Below are 18,032 nucleotides of genomic sequence, written 5' to 3' on the forward strand. Positions count from 1 at the left end.
AGGCAGGCAGCATGGACCCCCTGGGAGAGCCAAGCAGGCTCTGGCTTTTTAAGAACTGGCCCTGCAGCTGCCAGGTGAGGGTGGCAAAAGCAGGAGGGGGCAGGCATCCCCAGCTCACTCACAGCCAGCCTCTAGATCAAAGACTCTATCCATCCCCATTCCCCACCCCTGATTTTTGAGCCCCTTTCAAAAACACATGCGCCCAGGCACAGCAGGATGTCATGCCTTCGAGGTGGCATCACTAGGCATTTTTCAGCTTCTAGCTGCTTCTCCCCAGCCCACTCACCCCCAGAATCTGCAACTAAACCCCTAACATATTCGCTGCATGAGGTGAATGGAGTAGTGGGGTCATGGACTTCCAGGTAAAGTGATGGAATTATAGGTTCCAGATTAAGAATGTTCTTGGCCTTGTCCAATCTTCAAGTTTCCTTCTTGCAAACAAAGGTGAGGCTCCATCCTCCCAAATCTACATATCTTCCTGGGTCTTATCCCTTTCCCAATCTCTTTTCTTTTTCCCTTCCCTTCCTGTCTCTCTCCTCTGCTTTCATGCTATAAAGATTTGGGAAGGAAATACCAACACATGCTGGAGGGAACCTTAGGCTGTTTTCTCTGGGCCTCAGTCTACCCCTCTGAGAACTGGGAGGCATAGAAGAGCCCTGCAGCCCTGGCACGCCATGCGACTGTATCAAGCCCAGGAGAGGCTGGAGAACTTCACTTGGTGACCACACAAGGTTATAACAGTACATCCTGCCCGGCTGGGCTCGCTGGCAGTCCCTCTCAGCAGGCAGCCCGCAGCCTGACTCAACCAGGATGCACTCATTTCACAGATGAGAAACCAGAACCTGAGGGCTCGCAGGGGTGCCTCCATAGATCAGAGACATTTTCAAATCAAACAGCTTCAAATCCGCCCTCAGGAGGCACCGTCCGCCTTCACCCCCCTGCCTGTTAGAATGGGGGGTTCCCACCACTCCTGAATGAGGGCGTGACTCCCGGTTTCAGCGGGACATTTCTTCGAAGTGCTTGCTCCCCAAATGTTATTTTAGGTCATAATTACACTCCCTGGCAGGGGTGGGCAAGGCCCTCTGACCCTGTTTAAAGACAAGGAACTGTGAGGGCTGTGAGCAGTGGCACCTCCCTGGCCTGGGCATGTTTGGCATTGGGGTGTGGCTGTGGAGAGCTCGGGCAGAGGGGTGTGGGAAAGTATTGGCAAAGGTCAGGGATACATCAGTGTCATCCAGCCTCCACTCCTCTCCCCTCCAGCTCCCTCTTGCTTCAGTCCTGTCCACCGATATCTGCACTCTTCCCTGGCCAGAGGAAGGCAGCCCAAGGGGTCAAGGAACTGCCTGAGCCCATACCATCAGTGACATGTGCTTGGGGGGCGCTGGGTCCCTCTTTTGAGCGACTCACATGGGACTCACGTGTTCCACTTCTGCTCTGAGGGGGTCCTCACCCAGTGATCTCCCAAACTCACGTAGGCTTTTCTTGTGTTTGAGTCCTCATTTCTGCCTGTTCCCTCTCTCTACCGAACTTTGCCTATAAACATCCTTTCCAGTCGGCATTCACTTCTAACTCTGGTAATTCCTAAGAGTGTGACCTTGGACCAGTGACTCCACCTCTCTAAGCCTTAGTTTTCTAATCTGTAAAATGGAGACAACACCAGTGTCCTCAGTGTTAGATAAGAGAATGCATTTCAGGGGCCCAGCATGTTCCCAGGTACACAGAAGATGCTCAACAGAAATAGCTATGGTTGTTATGTCTATCCTGATTATCCCCAGTTAGAAATGGTTTCTCCTGTGTACATTTCTGCCGGCCAGCTTCGCATTTTACACATGCTGTTGTAGAGTATGGATGGCGACTCCCATCTCTCCTCTCCAACCACACTCTGAGCTTTCAGAAGTCACCTACAACTCCTGGCTCAGCACTGGGCACAAGGCAGGTGTTGCACATGCTCTCTGGTCACCAGGTGTGCTATGACAGCTCCCACTTTAACCCCTCCCCAGGCTCTCAGCCCCTCTGGGCTCTTCGTTCCCTATCTCTGCTTCCTTACCAAGCATTCCCACCTTGGTCCTCTTCGACTGGCTTTTGTCACCTCCCCTTTCCAGAAACCACTCAGTTCAAGATTACGGTGGCCCTCATCTTGCCAAGTCCAGAGGCCATTTCTTGGTCCTCCCCTTCCTTGGCCTGTAGTAGCATTTGACACTGCTTTTCACCCTTCCTTGCAAAGCACTTGCCTGGAGACCCTGCACTCCCTTGGTTCTACTCTTACCTCTCTGGCCCCTCCTCCTCTATTTGCTTTGCTGGCCCTTCCTCTCCCTACCACTAACTAAGTGTGGGACACTTCAAGGCATAGCTGTGAGCTCTTTTTTTTAATCTCCCTAAAGACACTGGCTTCCTCAGTTATCCAGTCCCATGGCTTTAAATATGATCTATATACTGATATCTCCCTGAGCGGCAGATTCATAGCTCCAACTGCCTAAGTTACATTTCCACTTTGATATGTAATGAACACTTTAAAATTGACATGTCCACACCATTACCCTCCGTTTTCCTGTACCAAACCTATTGCCCCTTCTCTGGTCTTCTGCTAGTCTTAGTAAATAGCAGCAGCCTCCACCCGGTTATATGGTTGTATAATAAAAAAATTTGACTGGCTTTCCTCCCTGGTTCCTGGAAGGCAAACTCTAACTCCTTGGAAATTCCCAAGTGGTAGGAGCATCTCTGTTATTCATGAACCCCTTAGAGCACACCTGAGTTTATGCTAAGAGATGAGATGACTTAGGATGGGGGCTGGGCACCAGAAGGAACAACCATGCCATTACAGGGTTGGGGCTTTGAGCCAGCCTGGCGTCCACCAAGGGGAGGGTGCTGGAGACTGAGTTCAGTCTCATGGCTGATGATTCAATCAATCATGCCTATGTGATGAGGCTCTAATAAAAACTCTGGACACCAAAGCTCAGTGGAGTTCCCAGTTGAACACAATGATGTTCCTGGGAGGTGATGTGCCTTGATTTCATGCCCTGAAAAATGTGTGGGAGCTCTGTGTTCAGGGCCCTTCCAGGCCTCACTCTGTGTGTGGTTGGTCCTGATTTATATCCTTTATAACAAAACAGTAATCACGAAAGTGGCACTTCTCTGAGTGTGGTGAGTCATTCTAGTGAACTATCAAACCAGAGGGGGTTGTGGGAACCTCTGAGTTTGTTGCCAACTGGTCAGAACTGCAGGCAGCTTGGGGACCCTCCTGGTAGTTGGCGTCTAAGTGGGGGCAGTCTTACTGGGGACTGTGCCCTTTAATTTGTGCCATCTGCATTAGCTCTGGGTGATTAGTGCCCTTGATGACTTGTAAAACACCATTGGTGTCAAAGCACACCCCACCACCTTTGATTCTTCTTTTTCCTTCTAATCTCACCCCCAATGTGAGAGTAGGTCAGGTCAGCTCAACTGTCACATCTGTTTGGAACATAGCTACTTCTCTCCTCCACTGCCACTGTCCTGGCCCAGCCGCCATCATCTCTCACCTGGATAATGGCAACATTCTCCTTACTTCCGCTCTTGCCTCCTGCAGCAGATTCTCCAAACAGCAGCTGGGGGAGCCTGCATCCCCCACCCAGCCCACTCAAGACCCTTGAGTGCCCCACCTCACCTGGAATTAAGGCACAGCCTCTCACCTACCTCTCTGACCTCACCTCTCACTTCTCCCTCCCCTGTGCTGTCCTTTGGCTTCCTAGCTTCCTTGATGTTCCCCAGACACCCAAAGCTTCAGCCTGCCTTAGGCTTTTGCTTGTCCCTTTTCCTGGAATGTTGTTCTTGGTTTTCATTCCCTCATTCCAGCCTGAAAGGTCACCTCCTCCAAGAAGCCTTCCCCGAGCACCTTATATAAAGTAGCCTCTCCCCGTCTCTCCTCTCACCCAGGTGTATTCTCCTTGACAGCCTTTACAGCATATTACATGTGCATTTGTTTATTTGATTATTGTCCATCTCTCTCAGGAGAATGTCAGCTCCCTGAAGGCAGGAACTATGTCTACTTTGTTCATTGCTGTATTCCTAGTGTTTGGCTCCATATGTATTGCTGAATGAATGAATAAATTGCGTGCCACCAAGAAAACTGGCCAGCTGGAAGAGGTATCATATAAATGATCTGGTACCTCATGGAACGTTTTGCTTTCCAGCTGGTTGTTATAAGGATTTATTTACACAGATGTGGCAGGAATCGCAGTAGGGCTGTACAGTTTCAACAGCTTGAGCTCAAGAGAAAAAGTGCTTTGTTAGTAGGTAACAAACAGATGCTCTGAAAGCACAATGTACCAGGTCATTTCCTTCAAAAATCACTGCAAGATTATACACAGAAACACAAGTGAGAAAAATACATTGAATGTGCAGTCTGGTGACTTGGGTTTTAATCTTTTCTCCCGCATCGTAGTTGGGTGAGCTTTGGCAAGTGGCCTCCCCGCTCTGTGCCTCAGTTTTGTTGTCTGTAGAGTGGGGATAATGGTAATACCACCAACCTATGTCCCAGAGTGGCTGTGAGGGTTCTATGAGAGGCAGGATGGCAGCAGGCCCACAGGACTTTATTTGGTTGACTCATTTGTTAACATCTACCAGGGCAGGGAGTCCCAGGACATTTGGGCAAGAAATAAAGAGTCAGTACCAAGTAGACCTCTAGGAATAGTGACCAATTTTCAGTCTCCCAGGAAAGTCGCTGAGAGAAGAGACTTTGCTATAAGAGAATAAGAGAAAAATGCTAAAACCAAGTTGTTGTATTTATCGGGGCTGTTTCCTCAATCAACTGTCCCCTCAATTCCAGGATCTCAGGCACGGTCCTGGATTCTACCCTGTGAGTAGAGTGAATGAGAAGCATTGGAGACACGGAAGCTGAGCATCACTTGGACACAGAGAGCAGGGGGCTGGTGGGATCAGAGGCCAGAGGTGAAGGCAGGAAGTACCCTAAGCCACTATTGTCAGGAGAGCTTGGATTTTAGCCTGAGGGCATCAGGAAGCTACTGGAGGGTTATAGTCAGGGAGTGATGTGAGCATATCTGTGTTTTTAAAGGAACCCTCTGGCTACTGCCACAGGGTGGGAGATCAGGGACAGGTGTAGGAGTGGGAGCAACCAGGAGGCTGACCCAGTGGTCTAGGCAAGATATGGCAGTGACCTGGATTTTGTGATGCCCCCAGGAAGTGGATAGAAGACAATGACAGTCAAGACACGAGCAGAAAAGAAGGGAGAGTCAAGGATGACTCCAAGTTTTGGATTTAGGCAAAGGCAGGAAGTAAGACATTTGCAGGGATATTTGAAGGTATCTTTGCCACACTCTCACCCTACACTGAGCTCCAACAGTCCAACTGCCAGCCCCTCAGAGTGGTTTTGACTCACAGTGATCTCAGAAGGTCAGCTGACAAGGGACAGGAGGACCTTTAAGCCAGTGTCAAGGTCCACAGAGGTAAAGCTTTGTTTCTGCTACACTCAGCAACCATCACCAACCACATCCAACTTGTTCATCCTAGTCTGTCTCTCCACCACTGATTTTATAAATCAAAATCACTTAGGAGTTGATGCTAAGAAAAATTATTTTTTATATTCAGGTTTTAATGTCCAGAAGCCCATTTTAACTATCAAATTGTTTATCTCTAACTCACTGCTTCTCACTTCATGAGAGTTTCTTAGTAAAATTAATGTTTGCAGGCTGAACTATTTTGCTTTGGCCTTGAGCAGCCACTCTGTGGTGGATGGGCTCAGCTGGGATGGTTGTACTGTTGCTTCTGGGTCTTGCTGGGAAGGTAAGGTGGTAACCAAGTGCACCATCTACTTAGGTGTCTGCATCACACCTCTCCAGAGATTTCTTAAGGATGGAGACATGAGTTTTCCTTCCACACTCAACTCTCTCCCCTGATCCCACTACAGCTCCAAGTTCTGTGCTCTGCAAAATAAATAGTCACAGTTGCCAGGAACAAGCTGTCCCTGTTACAGCCTGAATTGTGGCCCCCAAATTCATATGATGAGATCCTAACACTTGCCACTTCAGAATGGGACTATATTTGGATATAGGGTTTTTAAAGATGTGATTAAGTTAAAATGAGGTCATTAGGATGGGCCCTTACCCAATCTGACTGGTGTCTTTATAAGAAAAAATTTGAGCACAGACATATTCAGAAGGTGAGGACACAGGAGAAGTCAGCTGTCTAGGAGCCAAAGAGAGAGGACTCAGAGGAAACCAGCCCTGCCAACACCTTGGTCTTGAACTTCTATCCTATAGGACTGTGAGAAATGAATCTCTGTGGTTTAAGCCCCCCTAGTTTGTGGTACTTTGTTATGGCAGCCCTAACATGAATACATGAATACAGCCCCAAAGCCAGCTCTCTCAGAACTGCAGCTCCAGGGACAGAAGGAAGACTATGTGACATTGACATTGGCTTTGAATAAAAAAAATTTGTTTTTGAGAAAAAGAACACTTTAGAATGAAAAGTGCCAACATAACCGTTTTTCTTATACAGCTGACTAGCAAAATGCACACACACACACACACACTGGTGGGGGCAGAGGATTTTTTCTTAACTCTAACTCCTCTTTGTGATTATATAAACAGTGAACATTCCACTGGGGGAAATTTAGAAAGTGCAGAAAAGCACAAAGAAAAAAACAAGTCACCTGTTATCCTCCCACACTTTTATATCTGTTTCTTCTATCTTCTCTTTCTCTCTCTCCCCAATCCTTTCTCTCTTGCTTACTTCTGTTTTTGTTTACCTATTTAAAAAAATACAGTTTGGATTAATTTTGGCAAATTGCCTTTTCACTTAATACCGAAATATGAACACTTTCTCCTCCATTATTAAAAATTCATCTCAAACAGTTTCAATGGCTGCCCAGAATCTTCCTTCTGTGATCTATATTGCCACAACGGACTCCCAGTTCCCTGCTGCCAGCCATTCGCGTAGTTTCCTATTGTTAACTAATATAAATACTGCTGTGATACACATCCTTGTAGATCAATCTTTGTATATATTTTGGGTTATTTCCTCAGGGCAAATGTCCTAGAAGTGAAATTACTAGTTCCTTATATTTTGAAAGAGGAAACTTTTTAAAAAGCCTTTAAAACTTTCTAGTAGGTTATGCCACTTTCAAGGGTATAACAATTTCTCATCACACATATTAAAAGATTCCCAGGGTTTCTGTTATAATTTTAGACATCTTCCAAAAATAAAAAGACACAAACAAAATAAAACCCAAGTTACCTGCCTATAGTCAATACAAGAAAGTGACAGCCATCCCCGGATAAAATGAAGTTGCCCTTCAGGTGAGAGCCTGGTTACTTAAGAAAGGAAGGAAAGGAGGTGGCCTGGCTGTTTTCTCAGCATTCTGTGGAGTGGACACCCATCTTACAGATGATGAAATGGAGGCACAAAGGGGTAGAGTCATCCATATGCCCAAGTCACGCAAAGCTTGAGAAGGAAACAGTCAGGATTGAAATTCAATTTTGCCTGACTCCAAAGACCAAGGGCCTGGCCGTTATTCCAGAGGGTCTGTGAGTGCTGGTCTTCACACAGGAACAAACTCCTGAGTAGGGCAGCCGTAGGACGGCTCCCAGATCCAGCCCTGGTGTCCTGTTCTGCCTTCCCATCTTGCCAGCAACGTGAGGTAGTGGGTGTGCAGGACCAGGAAGATGCAAAGCTGGTGTGTGCCCTAAGGGAGCACAAGCTGGTGCGGCCCACCTGACCCTCACCAGGTGATGGCCAACATGCCCACCTGGCCATCTGCTCATCTGGAACACAAACCCTCATCGCTGTGTTGACCCCACTAGAATAGCCACAGCTGTGTAACAGCCCAGACAAAGATGCACTAATGAAAACATGTATACAGATAAAAGCAGGAGGGAGAGCAAAAATACCCCAAACATGTCACGGCAGGGAAGTGAAATTATGAATACATTGTTTTATCCATTGTCCAGTCTTTTACAAATGTAACGTTGTTTCTGTAGGGATGTGGTAGCAAAATAAGGTCTCTGAAGTCAAATGGACTGGGTTCCAGTCCTGCGCCTGAATGTTCAAGTGACTTTGGGCAAGTCACTTCACTTCTCTGAGCCTCAGTCTCCTTGCCTGCACAATGGGGATAATCATTGCATCTTGTTCTCAGGATGAATCTATGTAAGAGGTAATCCTCAGTACTGTGCCTGGCACATGGTAGGACGTGGCAAATACCAGTTCTCATGCAAATTAGCACCTCACTAAACCCCAGGCATGAACAAGGAGACAAGGCCCTACCTTGGGAGGAGTTGAGTGTGGAGAGGAAGAGACAAGGCTATTGAGGTCATGAGCAGTGGAACAGAAGTGAAAGATCAAGTCCACATTATTTTCAGAAAATTATCATGCTTTCGGTCTTTAGCTCATGATGGCAGCAAAACTGGAGGAGGAGGCATGCCTCACCCCTGCCAGCTCTTTAGTCTCTCCCCAGCATCACCTTTTGCTTTTCTATCAAAAGGTACCCAAGCCCCAGTTCCCAGAGCCCTGCTCTCTTCTGGGGCCAATCTGGTCAGATCACTTCTACAACACACATGTATGACCATGGGTTTCTAGACCACCCCAGAGAGCACTTGAGAAAACAACCATGAAAGAAACATGTGCTTATTACATAAAACTTAGAAAACACAGAAAACCCAAATTGCCCATAATCTCTAAACTTAGAAGTAACCACAGCTGACCTATAGATGATATTTTGATGGAAGATTTCAAGGTTCCTTCCCCATGCTCTTCCAAGGAGCGACACGCATGGTGGTGATTTGGGCATTGTGACAGGTCCGCGGGGAGGGGGTGTTGGGTGGGGCAGGTTCTCTCTTGTCAAACTTTGGAGCAGTGGCTAATTCAGCCTAGGAACGAAGCCAGTTCCACACACACCCACCTGCAAGGCTGTCAGGGAAGTGCCACCCCAGAGCCACTGGCAGGGGATCTGCTGGCCCATTCCAGAGAACTCCCAGGTAGTCCCCCCAGGATAAAGAGGCTGTGTCTCCTAAGACTTGTTTGTAAACAGATGGTTCAGAGCCTCAAGCTTGTTTTCCCGGGGACACTATGATGATGAGGGTTTCAGGCTAGCCCACAGTGGCCCCATTAACCCAAGACAGGGGCCAAAGATGGTGCTCCTAGGGCCAGCTCAATGCAAAAGGCCACTGAGCTCCAAGGACCTCTGTAGGCTCCCAGGCTCCACCCAGGCTCCCCCTTCTCAAGGCTTCAAGTCAAAAACACCCCTCAGTGGACTGACCTCAGGGAGATAGTAATTGAAAAACCATCTGATGGCGTTAAAAGATGCCGACGTGTGGATGACAGATATGACAGCCCAGAGCCCACACAGGAATATTGCTCTTTATCTCAAAAGGACATTTAGTAAGCCAAGCACACTTCTCTTTCGGTAGAATATCACACCAAGGTAAAGTGGCAATGCGTAGGCTCTGTGAGGACTGGGGAGGTGGTCACCCGCTGGAAATAAGCCCGAACTGCAGCTTTCAGACCTGCTTCTGCCTTTACTCCTCCTCTACTAATAGCAGGAGTTTTTGAAAGCCACTGCTGAGGGCTTCAGTGTTGGGAAGTGGGCTAGGGAGGCTGGGCATTGGACAATGGGGGTGGAATGGGGGTGGATGATTGTGCAGAGAGGCGGTCTGCAAACTGGGCATTTCTAAATCAAGGCAGCCAGAAGCTCTGGATGCACACAGATGCGAGTGGGCTTCTATGGGTGAACCAGGACCCATGGCTCTCACACTCACCGTCTCCTTTGGGGTTCACGGTCCACGCTCTAAGTGCAGGGAACCCTAAGAGAAAACGAGATCAGAAAAGCACGTTAAGGCGGCTTATATTTTCCGAGTCAGAAACTGGGGGCCAGGGATTCAGATCTGACTGAAACAGTTTTAAATGTACTATTTGAGCCAATCCTAGTATAGAAACCGGAGGATTTCATGCAAAAGTCAGGCTTTCTGGCTCTGCTGGGGAGGGCTGCATTTCTGGGCCAGGTGCCAGCAGGATGGGCTCCCCTCTGCTCTGGTGTCTGATGCTGCGACCTGCAAAGCTTAGTTGTGCCTCCTCCCTGGAGACAAATCTCCCAGGCTTGGCTGGGCATCCTCCCCTCTCCCCTCCCTTTGCTGGATCCAGACACACAAACTGGGAACTCTGGAGGAAGACAGCTGGGCTTGTCTCTTAGAGAAACCAAGGGTGAGAAGGTAAAGTCAGGCTCTGGACAAAGTCTGGGGTTGGGGCCCTTTCCAATATCCCTGGCCTGTGGCTCTGGGGACTGAATCAGTCAGGGACTTGGGGGCATCCCTGTCATTTGAGGAGGGTTTAAGGAAGGAACTCTACAAAGGTGTGGCAGGAGTAGGGAAACCTGGAAGGATGGTGCGGCTCCTGGGACAAGCGAAAGCAGGGGAGGATTCCTTTCCTGAACTCCTAGTCCTGAAGGAGATGGGAGGATGGGGCAGCTTCCAGAGAGGGCTGTGCAGAGCAGATGCTTGATGGGAGCTGTCACCTGTGATCAAAGTATGCAGCCAGCCCAAGGGACCCTGACCCTGAGGGAGGGAGTTGGGAGGCTACACACTCTAACTTCCCTCCTGGTCACTCTATATCTCGCCAGAGCTCCTCATTGGCCAAACCTAACAGGAAGCCAGAGGGAGAGGAAGCCCATTGGTGCAGTCCTTACCAGCCACCTCCCTGGACACACAGCAGGCAGGATACCGGTGCTGAGCAGATCCTGAGGGGCAAATGGCAGGCATCCGGCACCATGGCCCTGCCTCCCTGTGTCCTACTCACTCACAAGGTTCACACCCTCAGGCCCCAATCCAGGGCTAACCAGGTCCTACAAAGTGTCTGAAGGCTCCATTCTACCTCACTGACTATGAGTTGGCACTGAGCACTTGGTGCCGAGCCCTCCTGAGCTCTGCTGTGCTGCTCAGCTGGCCTGAACCTGAGCTTTTGCTCTGTCCTCTGGCGCCCCGCCCTTGCTACCCTCACCTTAGCACCTGGAGCTTGCTGGGCCCTGATCCTCCTTCCCCCCTCCCTCCAGCCTGTCTCTTCTACTGCACACCCTTCAAATTCCTACCACTGTTGAGCCAGCCTGTCCCCTTCCCAGAAAAACAGCCCATCCCAGAGGTCACAGTGATCCAGGAGCCCAGTTGCAGGGAACCCACAGCCACGAGGCCAACACAGAGCAGTCACGGGGCCCGCTCCGGAACCCTAGAGCTCCCTGCCCTAAATCTTTTCTGGGAAAAACATGAGCCCGACGAGAGGCAGCCAAATGCAGGGTTTCTTGGAACCCGGAACTAGAAGTGATCGTCAGCTTCAGCACCTGCTTTGTATAGATGGGGAAACTGAGGTCAGGAGAAGGGTGGAGCTTGCAGTGGCCACACAGCCAGAGAGTGGCAGTGCCAGTATTTTGTTTGCTCACAGGCTGTCCCTTCCTTCTGGCCTGGGATCCATGAGGCTCTGGCCATGTCAGGAGACTGGAGTTAGCTCCCTTTGACAATAGCAGTGTTACTAATAAGGCCAACTTGGAGGGGTTCCTCTGAGCAGGCACAAAATCTAAATCTAAATCTAAAACCCCAGAGTATTTACTCCTCACTACAACTGCATGAGGTGGGCACTGTTATTACTCCCACATTACAGGTGAGGAAGTTGAGTCCCAGGGAAGTTACATGGTACTCACAGCACAGAAGCAACCACGTCAACATGACGATAAGAACAACCAGCACTGCTGGCCAGGCTGTGCTCCCGGGCTGGCCCTGTGCAGAAGCCCTCACATGCAGTGCCCCATTAAGCTTTATCTGGAGCATCACTAGCTGCACGGTCATTGAGATGCCCTCACTGTTTTGTTCCACGCATTGGAGCAAATTGACCTGTGAAATTAGGCCCACGTCTCCACGTCTGCTGACCTTCTGTGGGCCTTTCCCTGATGTCTCCCTGATGCCCATACGAGGCAGAAAGCTGAAAACTGGCCACCTGTCACGCCCAGCACCTTCTAGCCGTGCTCGAGGGGCCTCCCCAGGCTCCCCTGGGCCCACCTGCTCCCTGCCTAAGGCCCTGAACTCCTGTAGACTGTAGTGTCATCCTAGGGCTGTGGGCGGCCAGGCCTGTCTGCATCAGCGGTGCCCCCGTCTTCTCCAACAGGGACTGTTGGGATGAAAGATTGATGAGTGATCTGTCCTCACTAGTGAATTTTTAATTACGGAAGAAAGGAGACCCCAGCCCCTGGCCCAAACCAGGACTGTGGGGAGGATGGTTCTTGGATGTCACCACTGTTAAAATTTCATCTGCATTGACAGCAGCCATGAACCCTGCATACAGGTTTTTCTGTCCATAAATGAAGGTGAAGGCCTGGGATGGAAAACAATTGGTGAAATTGGAAAAATCCCCTGACTTCTAACATGGATGGTTCTGGAATGATACGTGAGTAACTGAGCTTAGGCCCCCAGAAGGCCAGGGGCAAGTCCAAGCAGAGCAGGCAGTGGGTGTGAGAGGCCGAAGCCATCCCAGCTGTTGGAATCTATGATTTTTGCCCTTCTAAATTGCAGGTGACCGCACCTCTCACCCTGGATCCTTTTACAGTGAACCAGCTGAGATGGGGCTGAGCTCAGAGCATGGCCTGGGGGCCTTGCAGAGGCTTTAATCAGGAACAGGGCCCAGGTAAGCCACTGTCCCAGAAGAGCAGGATGCCTGTGGGATCATCCATGACTCAGGTGGGCCTAATTTCACAGGTCAGTCAGCAAAGTGAAATCATCGCCTGGGCTTGAATCTTGGATCCATAGCTTCCTGGCCCATGTTCTTGGGCAAGTCACTTCGGCCTCCTGAGGTTCAGTTTTGTCTTCCATAAAATGGGGGTAGAAACAGCTCCTGCAGAGGGCTGTGGTGAAGGTAAGAGGAAAGGATGTATAGAAAACACTGAGCACTCTGCCTGGCCTTGGTCAGTTCCTTTTTTTTTTTTTTTTTTTCCTGAGGAAGGGGCTCTCTCTATTGCCCAGGCTGGAGTGCAGTGGTGCAACCATAGCTCACTGTAACCTTAAATTCCTGGACTCAAGCAATCCTCCTGCCTCAGCCTCCTGAGTAGCTGGGACTACAGGCACAAACCACCACACCCGGCTAATTGTTTAAAAATGTTGTTTGTGGAAATGGGATTTTGCTATGTTGGTCTTGAACTCCTGGCTCAAGCAATACTCCCACCTTGGCCTCCTGAAGTGCTGGGATTATAGGCCTGAGCCACCGTGCCTGACTGGTGAGTTCTTGATCAACAACCCAACAAGGAAGAATAAACTACCCATTCTACTTTCAAATGGTTTATAAACTAGTGAGGATCCCACACAGCCCAAAAACAAAACTCGAAAGGAAGAATGGAAGGGGAGAAATCAGGGCTGGAGGCGAGGGATCATTTTAACTTGGGCGTGGCAATCAGGGAGGCTTCATTGAAGATGAAAATACACCTCCAAGCACTTTCATCCTTCGAAAGCTCAGGGACTAATCTCCTTGGGCGGAAGTCCTGCCTGCATCCTGAAGTTCTCTCTAGGAAAATTGGGTGGCAATGAGGTTCCAGTGTGTACCTGGTTCTCTGTGATACCACTGTTCAGTCAATAAAGTCATGAGTCATTGGCTCCAGGAGCCCCAGGATTTCCACAAGTCCTGTCTCCTCCAGGAAGCCTCTCAGGATTGCTTCAGCCCACATGAACCTCATTCTTCTCACATGCCAGTAGCACCCAAGGCCCAAACAACATGCCCTAAACGGCCTGCTTCCAAGGTAGAAGCCTTGGGTTCTAATTCCAACTCCACCCTCTGCTCCCTGTGAGATGTTAGGCAAATGCCAGCTGTTCTTGGGGCCTGAGTTTCCTTGTCTGTGGAAAAAGGGTTGGACTAGCTTAGAGTCCCTCAGAGTGAGGTCTGGGGAGCACTAGTCTTTCAAGAAGCTCCCTGTAGCTCCCATCCCCCTTGTAGATTTCACAAGGCAATGACTAAGGCTCTGATAAGTCCTGCGGCATAGAAACCAGCTTAGTTTGGTTTGACCCAGCATTTCCCATATTAACTAGACTTTGAAATCCTTTATGGAATAAATTAGCATTCCTTAGAATATACTTTAGGGAATGGTGGCCTCAAAGATCTCTCAGGTACCTTCCTTCTCTGTCATTCAGAGATTTAGTAAGTCTAAAGTGTGGAATTTCACCCCTTCAGGAACTTCTCCAAAATGTCTTTCCTTTATTTCTGGCCTAGATATGAGGCCCCCCTGCCTCTTCCAGCGCTCAGGGCAGGCTCTATGTCTGGGTCTCCATCACAAGAATCCCTGTGTTGCATTGGTGGGTGTGTCTCAGCCTGCAGTGGCCATATGCTCTTGAAGGAGGGACTGTTCCTGGACGCTGGTGTGTCCAGGGGTTGACAATCTCAGTGCCTGAAATGTCAGTGTATGCTCAATCAAAGTTTTTGAACACAGGGGTGAGGTTTTAAGTATTTTACAAGCAGCATGACCTTGTCATGTGCCAAGGGGGATGCTAGCTATAAATAACTAACAGGGCTTTCCTGACCTTGCTTGCCAGTCAAACATCAGCCCTGGTGGAATGAATGAATGCATGAATGAATGAGATATAAGACCTGTATAAGAGATTGTAACTATTAACTAAAGAGGAAAAGCACTTTCTAAGGCAAAGCCCAATGTTGTGTTTTTTAAATGGTTTCCCTTTTCTGGACTTTTCTGGCTTGGCTGTTCAGATGTGCGGGTGAGGGCTTGGTGGTGCAAAGATACCGGACTCCCACCATGGCACCAGGCTGGAGCCAAGGCCAGATGGGAAAGCAGGCCTTTCTGTGTCCTTAACAGAGCTGGCAGCAGCTTTGGTATTTCAAATGCCCTTCTGAAATCTGAATCCAAAATGAAACAATTTTTCAAGTAAATAATACCATTGATGTCAGTGTTGCTGCAGGAGGTTCAGCAGGCCCCAGAAACTCAGAGGTGAGAACGTGCAGGGTGCCCTCGGGGCACATCCCAACCCAAATGTGGGTATTCTGGCTACACAAGGTCTCTGGCTCCTCGAGGCTACCTGCCTTGCAGGGGAAGGAACAGTCTGTGGGTACTTAAGGCATTGGCCTAGCTAAGAGACATATTTTTTTTTCCTGATTATACTTGATAGTGCCCCAGGGACATTCAAAAATGCCACACCTTGGGACCCTATGCTGTCATGGGCTTCGGGGCCTGGGTCAAGAGTGAGAGGGTGAAGAGTGGTGGAGCCAGGGGGAGGAGTCTTGCAGCTGCAGGGGAGATAAGAAAGGGTCAGGGCCTTCTCTGAGTGATGGGCTGCCCCTGGCACCTGCTGAGCTCCCGGATGGGATGGCTTCAGATTCCCATATTGGTTTCCTACTAGGCCAGGATTTGACGCAGATACTCCCTGGTTTGGGTTACAGAATCCGGATCATGGCTTCCTGACCCTTGGCTTCTTGGGCGGTTTGTGGAGGAGGGGGAGGTGTTGAGTTTTCAAGAGGGGCCGGGCCCAGGGTGCATTCAGAAGGCTTGGAGGAGAGTGGCTAGGATGGAGCCAGGGCTACCCCTCTCTGGCGGGAGTGGTGCCCCCACACTCAGGGACCTTCAGCAGGGACCCCCTCCCATTGCCACCCAGGGACGGGAGGCACACTCTGGGAAACCTCTCCAAGGAGAAAGTCTGAGTTTAGTGTGTGTATCTTATGTTTAACACCTCCCCGACGTTTGCTAAATTCTCTCTTAAACAAGGAGAGCAGACCTCCACTGGTAGGATGCAGTATCCACCCAGGATTTAATAGCATCAGCAGTCTGCCTTCTTTTTCTAAAGTTTTTTTAAATTGTTACTTTCTATTTATGACAGCTGTTACCATTTTTTCCCATTTATGGTAGCAATAAAGTTTCACTCTATAATAAGTTTATTTTGGTTAAAAAAAAGTGAGCTCATTTGAATAAAGATTTTCAGTACTTTTTAGCACAGGTGTTCTGATCTCCAGGTGTGGAGGGAGGGAAAGAACAACTGGAGTTTGGGAAACTCTCATCTAGTCCAACCTACCCACAGCAGAGATGGGCACACTGAGTCCCAGAAGACAGAGGCATTGCCCAAACACACCTCGTTATAAAGGACTGAGGCAGGGTAAAGGACTCGGAGTTGGGGACTCCAGCCTTTTTCCACTTTGTTGTTTCTTCTTTGTGAGTGTCCCTCTTGGTGTGATCCTCACAAGGTTGGGAGGGGTGGGGGGAATGTGGGCTCATCGACCTGCTGCCCCCAGGGTCCTGGGGGGCTCTGTAGGGTCTGGAACTGAGTGAGCCTTTACATCTCTACCCCACAGAGCTGGTTGCAGAATTGATGCTTTGTGAGAACCTGGTGAAAGGATGGATGGATGAATGGATGGCTAGAAAGAAAAGTGGATATATGGAGATACAGATAGAGAGAGAAGGGGATGGACAGATGGATGGATGGATGGGTTGGTGGATGAATTGGTGGTTGGAGAGGTTGATAAATGAATAGATGGAGATACAGATGGGGAGAGAAAAGGATGAGTGAATAAAAGGATGGGTGGAGATGTCAATGAATAAATAATTTGGCTGATGACTTAGGGTTCTCCCTGTCCCATTACCTACCCAAGGTTATTTTCATTCCTTTAGAGAACTAGCAGAAAGTTCACACACACACACACACACACACACACACACACACACACCCTTTTCATTTACCAGTGAGACACTGAGGCAAACATAAATGACATTGCCCAGGGGTCCAGGGCCTGGGCTTCTCATTTTGCTTTTGAAACTCACTCCCCAGACTTGGATGAGTTGCCTCCCTTCTCTGGGCCTCCATTTCCCCATGTGTAAAACAAGAGTGAGTGAGTCAACTAAGTCCCACCCTCCTAGCATCCTGTGGCTCCTTTAAGGCCTGCCAGACGCCAAAGCTTCCCCATGCCCCACAGTGTGGACGGCAGGTTCTGAATCTGTCAGATAGACTGGGCTTCTCTAAGAGGCAGGTGCTTTCCTGCAAGGGGATGTGCCAGAGCCAGCCAGACAAGCAAGTGGTCCCTGGGGGCAGCATCAGCATCTCGCTCTGCCTTTGGGACCAGCTTATGTAAAGGAGAGAATATTGGAAAGACTGGTGACATGAGGTCAAGGCTTCAGTACCCTAAGAGATGCCTCCTTTCCTATATAAAGCTGTAATATGGAGGTCTGGACAAACAAAGGTGGGAGGACAGGGCAGGGGCAGGAGGGAGAGGCTTCTGGGTTAGCCAGTCCTGGGTTCAGATCCTGCTCCTGCCACTTCTTAGCTGTGTGACCGTGGGCCAGTTCTCCCAGCCTCTCTGAGCCTCATCATCCTCCAAAATGTGAGAAAGATGATGCTCCCCCTCGCTGGAGCCTTGTGCAAGGTTGGGTGTAATAGATGCTAGCTTACTGTCCTTCCAGTCTGTGAAACGCAAGGGAAGAGCCTGGATCTTCTTCACTAGGAATTTCCCCACTTAGTAAATGTTTATTGAGCACTTACCATGTGCCGGGCCCTGTCCCCTGCTCTGGGAATGTGGTGGTGAGCTAAGGCAGCCCCAGTGTCTGACCTCGTGGCCTTCACAGTCTGATGGCCATTTACCAAATAGTCACTCAAATAAGTGGGAAATGTCACCTGAGATAGGTTCTGTAAAAAAGGTGGGGTGGAGGAGGGGCTACATCCTGGGGCCCACTTTGTGTGATGATCCTGGGCCAGGGTCATCAGGGAGGCGACTCAAGCTGAGACCTGAAGCTGTGCAGGTGAGGAGCAGGTACAGGTGTTGGGGGCAGGGGAGAGGCTGGGCAATGCAAAAGCCTTTTGCGGGAGGGGCGTGGCACATTCCAGGACCAGTGGGGAAGCCGGTGTGGCTGCAGCAGGGAGTGAGGACTTGCATGGCCTCAGACAAAGCTGGAGATGTGGCAGAGGCCTGACCACCCAGGGCCTCAGGAGCCATGGGCAGGGCTTTGGGCTTTCTCCTGAGAAAAATGGGGAGCCATTAACAAATGTACAGTGGAAGGGTGAGAAGTCTGTCCTTTGCGGGTAGACAGTGGGTGCAGG

At 49.5% G+C, this 18,032-nt stretch overlaps 1 protein-coding gene across 11 annotated transcripts in view; it reads right to left on the reverse strand.

The window, feature by feature from the left end:
• LOC105477698 (ATPase plasma membrane Ca2+ transporting 2) overlaps positions 1–18,032 on the reverse strand; it is a 380,543-nt gene that overhangs the window by 290,131 nt on the left and 72,380 nt on the right. For 10 of the 11 annotated variants that reach the window (XM_011734348.2, XM_011734345.3, XM_011734344.3 and 7 more), the window contains exon 2: positions 9,744–9,788. The gene's annotated coding sequence lies outside the window, so the exon portion shown is untranslated. Of the gene's footprint in view, positions 1–6,643; positions 6,715–9,743; positions 9,789–18,032 lie in introns of those variants that run through there. The other variant, XM_011734342.3, reaches the window with a different exon arrangement.

This window comes from Macaca nemestrina, chromosome 2 (genome assembly GCF_043159975.1).
Source record: "Macaca nemestrina isolate mMacNem1 chromosome 2, mMacNem.hap1, whole genome shotgun sequence".
Classification (NCBI taxonomy): Eukaryota; Metazoa; Chordata; class Mammalia; order Primates; family Cercopithecidae; genus Macaca; species Macaca nemestrina.